Here is a 9638-nt window from a genome sequence, read left to right on the forward strand (position 1 = left end):
AACCCTTACGGAAAACCCCGGCCAACGTGGAACTTCTTACGCTTTTTGGGGGAAAAATTTTTTTGGAGGAATATCAAACTCACAACGGAGTCACGGATCTACTCTCGGAACTCCCCGGCTTCCGTACACGTCCACGAAACACGTGCTACGTGAGTTAATTTCTCTTTCATATCCAGTTAAAACTTTACTCAATCAACTCTGTCACAATCTTCACAACGGGGCAAGCGTAGCGTCGATGTCGACCCGCTTCTTTGAGCTGGCGTACAACTTGATTCTCGCAAGGCTTAGAGACTTGTAGGCAACTCGAGATTGGGTCGGACCATGCTCTTTCTATCCCGTAATATTTTCCAAATGCCCTAAACCGTATTTTCTCAAGTTCTTCCAAGTTCATATTTTAGGGATCAGAACAAAATTGGCTACTACGTCAACTTCTTCGCCCGAAAACTCTTACATCGTCTCCGGTCGAAGAGGGGCATCTGTTGACACCCAATTTCGTCCCTCCTTTATTCCAATTTATTCCCTTGGGCTTTTAAATTAATTAAATCTAAATATTTTATTTTTCGCTACTATTTTTTTAAAAATTTATTTTACTGCTATTAATAGCATTACTTTCATTTTCATTATTCTACTATCAACATTACTCTCGTTATTTTATCACAAATTTTAAATGGTTCGTCATCGCTTCATTTTAGGATTTGTACTCGTTAAATTAGGGAAAAGGGTCAAAAATACCCCTCTACTTTGGAAAAAGGGCTAAAAATATCCTCCGAACTTATTTTGGGTCAAAAATACCCCTCCCGTCCTCAAAGTTTTCAAATATACCCCTGTCTTGACGGAAATTATCCCCCAAAATAACCCGAAATCCTTTTTTAAACCCGCTTCATCATTTAAACGACCCGACCTAAATAATAACCCATAAGATCCCCTTATTCCCCAATACGTAGGTTTGAAGTTTGAGGGAATTGATGGAATAACGGGATCTTATGGGTTATGATTTAGTTGGGTCGGGTTCAAATGATGGAGCGGGTTTAAAAAATAATTTCGGGTTATTTTGGAGGATAATTTCGTCAAGACAAAAAGGGCATATTTGAAAACCTTAAGGCGGGAGGTATTTTTGACCCAAAATAAGTTCAGAGGATATTTTTTAGCCTCTTTTTTTCAAAGTAGAGATATTACTCTTCCACATGACCCATGTGTTTCAACGTATAAATACTTCAAATAGCATGGTCATGAAACTTACCTTAGATGGTGTGAATAAACCTTGAGTGGTAATACTCTCCTACACAAAAACCCTAGTTCATTTTTCTTGGGATTTCTTGACTTGGATGAACTTTGATGAATTTCTTACACCCGATTCACTTGATTTCTTGGTATTGATCTTTGATTTCCTTTGATTTCTTGTGTGAAGAGTGGAGAATATTCTAGAGAGTTCTTGACTTTGTGTGGAATGAAAAATGAAATGAATTAAATGAATGTGGGTCTCCTTTTAATAACTTGAAATGCGATCCCGTCGGGTAATTCTACGCCTATTTTGACGGGCCGTATAAATTCCTACGGACCGTCAAAATTGTCCGAGAGACTGTCCCAGTCAAAAATGGAGTCCATGACCATTTGGGACGCTGGGCTGGGTCCATTTTACGGACCGTAGGATTTCCTACGGACCGTCAAAAGTCTACGGACGTCAAATGGTCGTGGATTTCTCTGCTCGACGATGGGCTTGTCATAGAATGGCCATAACGTTTACTCAGACCTCACATTGATGAGCGGTTTGTTGCGTTGGAAACTAGACTCGATGAAATTCAATTTGAAAAAAATAAACACACAAAAACTCCTCATATTCTTGGAGATATACCCCCACCAATGTGGACCAAAATTTTGTCCGAAATATTTTCCAAGTTTTACCAAAGTTCCCATAAACTCAATTCCCTTATTTGTTTGTTCTTAAATCCTTCTGGAACCTTCTTAACACTTATTTAACACTTCATTAACAATACAAGGGGCATTACAACTCTTCTCCAAAACTTCATTAAGTCATCATCAATTCGATACTGAAATCTTGCCGACACATGACATATACCTCACTTTCCTTACCAACTTTCATCTCTACTTCAAATGTCTTTGAAATCTTAATTAGGACCATTAAAGACTAATTCTTACTTGCCCAAACATCATCTACATCTTATCCTTCGTCAGCCTATCCACTGTACGTTAACGGGAATTTTTCGAGGTGTAACATGAACCGTCCAAAATGTCAGAAATTTTCACTTTTGTAAGCTGTGCATTAATCGACTTGGCATTAAACTTATGTCAATATTCTTTATCTTAATCTTTGTCATGCCTGTAATTGGTAATAAATTTTTAAATTACCTCACATAACTACCATGTGAGGAGGTTATCAGTAAGTGCAAAGCGAGATCAATTGTTTACCACTTCTGGAGATCGTCAGCCTTTTCAAATCTTTGGGTTGATTAGGAAACTGCTGATAGGAGTCCTGGAAAGGACGAAATCCCCTGTTTTTATACGTTTGATAAATTTAGTGATAAATTCAGAGTTCCTAAAATATTGATACAAATATGTAATGCAGGTTTAATTATACCTTTGTAAATAGAGCATTTAACATCACAAAAAGAAAGCACAGGTTTGGTATTTTCAATGTTCTATAACAATTCTCCGTCAATTTCAACTAAGTCTCCCCACAAAGTCATTATTTTACGATCATACCTATATATATAAAATCGAGTTTCTTAAAAAGTCATTGCACATTCATGTAATAAAGTTCATTGGACAGATGGAAAGTAACTTTTAACTTACCTTTCGTTTGTAACTATGACTTCTCGCCTTTTGGTTCGTCCATCTCTATTTAGTGCTTTTACTTTAACTAAAATACAAACCGCATCTACATCAAATCTACAAAATACAAACCGCATCTACATCAAATCTACATAATCAAACATTGAATAATTTTACGTGAACAATACACAATAAACATATGCAGGAATTTACCAAAGAAAGTGCCAGTAGTGATCTTTTCGGCTTCTTCGATGGAAATAAAACCATTCGAGAACTGTTGAGTCATAAACTGACTGTGGCACTCGATCATCTCTGCGTTGTTATTAAACATGACTTCAAGGCCCTTATGCACAGATAAGAACTTGGATTTAGCAACGTTTACTTGTCCATTTATAATGTAGTATCTTTGATTTAGGATAAAACATTCATTCCAACTGTGTACGTCTTTGTTGAAAAGAGTAGTTTGTATTTTTGTTCCCTGTGGCAAGACGTATAAGCATACAGTCACTAAAGGAGGCTACATATCAACTAACACACGATTACAATAATGTTACCTCTTCGTCAACAAAAATGAGCTACCAACGAATACCCTTGCCGTTTTCAGTTTTGTACTCTTTTGTTAAGCCGCATCGAATGACTAACACTTTGATCACCCATTCTGTTGCATATCTCTTCAATTTGCTAATAGGTATACACTGGTGACTTAACTCTTCTTCTCTTGCCATTGTATTCCTATAGTAGCTAGGAGGTAGATGCTAACAAAATATATATTTATAATGTAGAAGCGGATTTCCCTATCTAATTTTTACCATTTAGACGATGCACGGCCAAATACTATACATAGTTGTCGTACAAGAATAAGATTCAAAGATATGATACGTGATAAACATATATTATGGAGCGATTCTTTTGTTCTAGATTTTAAAAGTGAGCAGCTTCAACTGACAATAGTTAAATATCACAGTGAGTTTTATAAAGTAAATACAAAGTGGAGAAGTGTTACCAGTTTTTGTGGGCAGTAAGCAAAAAATTTGTTTGAAGCATTAAAACACTAATTAAATCAAAATAGAAAATGAGCTAACAGATTTTAAATGTAAGTTTTAAGAGAATTGACCAGTTAATGGCTAAAAGTAGCAAGGAAATCCAAACCAAAATATGCCAACAATTAATGTGAACAACCAGAGACAGTGCATCAGAACTTGTACAATTCAACTGAGTAGTTAAAGGATTCAGAATAATCTCATATATTTGTAAGAAGAAATCTGAATCAATCACAACGCGGAATCCCCTAATACAACAAACCTTCATAGCAATACATGCAGCTACAGTTACATCAAATGAGATTTTTCTACTTTCTACAATGCATACTTCTATATTTAGTACGTATTTCTAATTTCAAAAATACGATTCTAACAGGTAAATATTCTCTATGATTCAACAGAATGCATAATCTTTTAGAAAAGCATAATTCACCTAACAGTTCAAAGAGAAAACCACAACCTTTAGGTTAAAATGAAATTTAGTTTTTTCAATTCAGCAGAGTGACACAAGCAGCAAATATATAGAAACTATATAAAAAACGATTCAAATGACTTGTTGAACTGATTGGTAGAATCAAATATGAAGGAAACATCAATATAGCTAAGAATCATATCAAAAGCAACAACAAACAACATTCTATCCGCGAAAACAGACAGTCACAACATGCAATCCCTTTCCAACAAAAACATACAAACATCACCAAAATAAGAACTGAAAGAAGTGCTATTTGCTCTACCCCAATTAAAGTGGCCTTTCGTATTTCGAGAATCAAATTTCTAAATTCACATATTTGAAAATTACATAAACATCTCTTGTGTTTAAAATCAGTACCACAAACACAAAGCCAACGTTTCCCAGATTTTGTGACGTGAGTTCTCCAGTCCCCTTTGGCGGCAAAAACAAAAGAAGCAGAAAATTGAAGAAATTAATAGTTGTGACATACATACCTAGAGAAAGTTTATGTGGAGGAGAGAAATAGGATAATGGACAAAGACATCTTGTGGTGGACATTTATATAGAGCAGCAAAGAATGTGAAAAGGTTGTGAGCAGAAATTAATACACGGGAAGATGAATAGAAATAATTAGTACTATAAATTAGGTAATATACAATGCTCTTAATAAATATTTCAAAGCACAGTTGTTTGACATGGCTGAAACTGTATACAAAATTTAAGGAGAAGGCAGTACAGAAAAGAACACTATTGTTTCAGATGCCACATGAAATGGCTTTGGAGCATTTTCTTTGGTTAATCAAATGGGTTTAATGATTGAATTAGTGTAAAATAGTAGAAAGAGGGGAGCAATTTCAGGAGAACAAATTAATGAGAATAATGTGAGAGGAGAGAAGCATGAGGAACGTGGTACCCTATTGAATTATTTGAAGAACCTGTAAATAAGAGTCTTTAACTAAGGAGTGAACGTGAGTGAGAGTATTAAATAAGGACTGAATGAACGTGATTGGATTTTACTGTAAGGAATTTAATAATTGTCATCAATGTAATTATAATATTACTATTTAGTATATTTTAAATTAGATTTTTTATATTTTATTACATTTTAATTAATAATTAAATTACATTAGGGGCAAAAGCGTAATCCAACTTTGAAGTTGGGAGCTTCCCATTTTTAATAATATATGATTATAAGTGGAGCTTTTGTATTATAAGTTGTCACACCCCAACTTTTGATAGGGCATGATGGGCACCCGACCCCTACGGTACGAGCGAACATTGGTTCTCGTTATACTCATAATCTTATCGGGACTCTTAAATCATGAAATGAGTGCATAATGAAAGCTTTTCAAAAACATGCTTTTCATCTTTCTCAAATCAAGTAAAATCAGAATCATGAAATTTGTAACATAATGCATAATGATACATCGGCTTACGCAGCCGCTTACAAGGATCGACATGTTATATACGTGACTCATGTCTCGCAAAGTCTCTAACATAAATCAAGATACCATAACATAGATACTGCGACTCGGTAACACTCCGGAAGGAAATCGAGCTCGCCAATCCACCGGAACATCTTCTACTAATATCCTCTACTCATCTCCGTATACACCGCGTGGCATGAAACGGCGTCCTGAAGGGACGTCGGTACGAATAATGTCGAGTATGTAAGGCATGAATAACAACACAATATAGATATGGAAGGTAACATGGAATAAGAGAGATACTTTGTACATCCGGATGCCTCATAAGGCGGATGTCACATGCATGCTCGACTTTTAAAAAAAAACCTTTTCTTACATACATATATATAATATCATCATCATAACGTACCCGGACTTTTCAGGACTCGGTGTGTAACGTACTCGGCCCTTTCGGGACTCGGTGTGTAACGTACCCGGCCCTTTCGGTGTTGACACCCAATTTTGTCCCTCCTTTATTCCAATTTATTCCCTTGGGCTTTTAAATTAATTAAATCTAAATATTTTATTTTTCGCTACTATTTTTTATTTTATTTATTTCTTGCTATTAATAGCATTACTTTCATTTTCATTATTCTACTATCAACATTACTCTCGTTATTTTATCACAAATTTTAAATGGTTCGTCATCGCTTCATTTTAGGATTTGTACTCATTAAATTAATTATGCTTTAAATCTTTATTTTGTACATACTAATTATTAATTGTCTTCAAATAGTATATATGGTACTAGTTGTTAAATTAGAAACCCAAGAAAGAATTAAGATTGAAGGAGAAAAGGCCACAATTTTCGGACCAACATTTGAAGCCCATTTTCGGCCAATTTTAGCAGCCCGTTACCCAATTCCCCTACCCGGTCCAGGCCACACCTTTCCTACCCGACCCGGCCCATGTGTTTTATTCCCTAAAACCTAATCCATTTCTCCTCCTCAGCCGCGTCATCCTCTCTTTGTCATTCCATCTTCAGAAAAAACAACAAACCTTCACAACAATGGCAGATTTTTGCCACTCCATTCTCGTGCAACGCCGTCCCTCGTCTCTCTTCTCTCTTCTCTCGCTTCTCTCCCTCATCCATTTTTAGCCAAAGCCCTCGGCCCCTTTAGTCTTACAGTCCTCTTGCCATTCACATGCAAAATTCGTCCCCATCCGTCTAACACCGCTACTTCCGTCGTTGACGAAGAGAATCTTCCATTTGTGGCTTCGAGACGCGGACGATCTTCAATACCAGAGGAGATTCGCCCTTTTTGAGCAAGATTTGAAGCAAACCACATGGAAAAAGCCTCAACGGTCGGATCTGCAAAGTGGTTGACTCAACTTTGAATTGAGTTCAACATCCCGCCTAAAAATTCGAACCATAGCAAAACCCTAGTTTTTTCATCTACTATAAAGAGGACTCTAAGTCCTCAGCCGAATGAGAGATTTCTCTGGGGATCTTTTCTTAGTCGGCAGCTTATTCAAAAATTGATACGATTTGAAAATCATTTTGGGTTGCTCTTGAACACTTCTGATAGAGAAGAACTGCTGGGTTGTTTCAATCTGAGTTTCGAAATCGTTCGTGAGTTAAGAGAGTAGATTCGAGGCCTTGACGTCCCCACTTCTTGTACCCGCAATTCGCAAACTTTGAAGGCTTTATTTTTATTTTTCGCATGCCGTTGGTGTAATGAATCTATAGTTTGAGATAAAAAAATAATGAATTAGAGTTCTTGTCGTGTAAATCACTTCGTATTTCACCCCGATTTTGTTTACGTATGACCTAAAATATTATTCTTCGTCAATTTTATCTTTGTTGTTTTCTGTGTGGTTGAGACTCCGATTGAAATATGTGTTATCTACTAGTTTGGTTGAAATCGCGACCGAAAATGTGATTTGAGTTGTTGTTTGACATCTTTACCATGGCATGTTGGCTGGGCTGATTTTCGACTCTAGCTTTAAAACCTTTGATTCATTAATTTAAGTTAACCTTAACCTAAGTTTGTTAGCTACGGCGTCTCTGGTTTTGATTTAGAAATGCTCGATTAAGGTTGATAACTATCAAGAGTTTTAGAGAATTATAAGTTGAATATCAAATTTGGACCTTTTTGTTCAGATCTTGTTTGATGTAGAAAGCGAATTTCGGATTATGGAGTGAGTTTGTTAATTGAGCCTCTTGAGTGCGATTTAATTTAGAATAAATGTATGTCCTCTTTCATACATTTGATCAAGTCTGATTTATTTGTTCGCCGCATGTTCATGTTTGGTGAGTTTAGTTTCGGTTAGTAATTAATAATGCTTATCTATCCAACATCTTAGTTCGGTTTAGTTCCGAGTTTGGTGGTAACGATTTTGTGTGTTTGTGTTTTACCTCGATTCAGTTTTCAATTTTACTTGGTTACATGGTATTTTGGTTTGGAATACATATCGATTGATGGTTACGCTTATTCGATCTCGGTTTAGCCTTGCTTGTGCTCTTAATATGGTGTTTAGTCGGTCTGTCGTGTACACGGATACGTTTGATTGGATTACGAACGGATATATAAGTCCTCCTCCATGTTTAAAGAATAGCAAATCGATTTTGAGCATTTTAGGCTGGCATGATTGACCGTATGCATTGGGTTTCTTCCGTTTCTCCCTCCACAGTATCTCTTTGTTCTTAAAAAGTCGAAAAGCTCAATTCCTCTTCTTCGTTTCTTTTTTTTAGTTAAATTAGTAAAGTCGGGTCTTAAAGCATTGAAATTGCCGTTATCTCGACATTGTTCTAAAATCTTTAAATGAATCAAAAGCTGACCCGCCATATCTATACATTGGGATTGATCTCCATCGTTCCTTAACATGAAGTTAGGCTCTTCGTTCTAAACAAATCGGTACACGTACGTTCACATGACCGGCCATGTTGTTCTAGGTCCAACTTGCTTATAAATTTTGGGTCTTTCCTGTGGTTGCCTGAAGTTGAATCAATGTGTGAAAGGTCTTGTACATGTCCGCGGTCATAAATACGAATCTGCGTGTTCAAACTGATCTATTTATGCATGTTTAAGTCTGAATTTGTCTAAATACATACTGTATATCGTCTGCTTTAGATAAATATGAGCTATTTACTTGGGATGTTTGAGATATCATGTAAAAATAACATGTGAGGAATTCCCAAAGTTGCATGCCTGTGTCTGCTTCATTAGTTGTGGTTTTGCATCATGATTGTATGATTCCTAAAGGACCCATCCCTACTTGTCTTACACTGTTTTGAAACCAATTATGACTATGAAGCATGTTCGATTAAGTCTAACGGTTACTTATCGTCTAAACTATTGCTCTGTGTTTAAAGTTTATGGCCAGCCCTTTATTGAGTCAAAAACATGCGAATATGGTTCCCTATGGCTGATCCTAAATCTGTTTGAACCTCTAAAAAATGTCTTTTAAACCTTAAAAGTAACTTGGTCCCGTATGTTGATGAAAAGCGACCAATAAAATAGCACGCTAGATGAATTTGAAAGATTCTTCATCAAGGATACTTAGGGTGAGTTTCCAGGATTTGGACTGTCTAAAACCAAATATACATTCGATATATAGCTGATATACATATCGTGGTGTGTGCATCTTAGGTATATTGTACATGGGATTAAACAGGCAAATAACACATAAGGTCCAATAATGCTTACGTGTGCATCATATGCTATTTTTTTATGGAATATATGTATGTATACACGAGATATACCTAGATATACAAGGTATATATAATCTGGCTGGTTTGTCTCAAGCTTACATTATATATGTTTAAATTTATTTATTATTTTATATTAATCCTTTCTCTCATTTTGTGCATGATTATCGTATACGAGTCCTCGGACTTGTCTTCTCCGCATTTTGGGGTTGGGCCAAAACCCAACACGCGTAACC

General features: G+C 36.0%; 1 long non-coding RNA gene across 1 annotated transcript; it reads right to left on the reverse strand.

The window, feature by feature from the left end:
* Nucleotides 1-2482: 2482 nt before the first annotated feature.
* Nucleotides 2483-3356, reverse strand: LOC132043318 (uncharacterized). Its single transcript, XR_009411771.1, has 3 exons — nucleotides 3004-3356; nucleotides 2812-2896; nucleotides 2483-2721 (listed from the first exon to the last, which is right to left on the reverse strand). It is a non-coding gene; the product is annotated as an uncharacterized LOC132043318 (long non-coding RNA).
* Between the last annotated feature and the right edge of the window lie 6282 nt (nucleotides 3357-9638).

The sequence above is a fragment of the Lycium ferocissimum genome, unplaced genomic scaffold (assembly GCF_029784015.1).
Source record: "Lycium ferocissimum isolate CSIRO_LF1 unplaced genomic scaffold, AGI_CSIRO_Lferr_CH_V1 ctg23085, whole genome shotgun sequence".
NCBI classification, from domain to species: Eukaryota; Viridiplantae; Streptophyta; class Magnoliopsida; order Solanales; family Solanaceae; genus Lycium; species Lycium ferocissimum.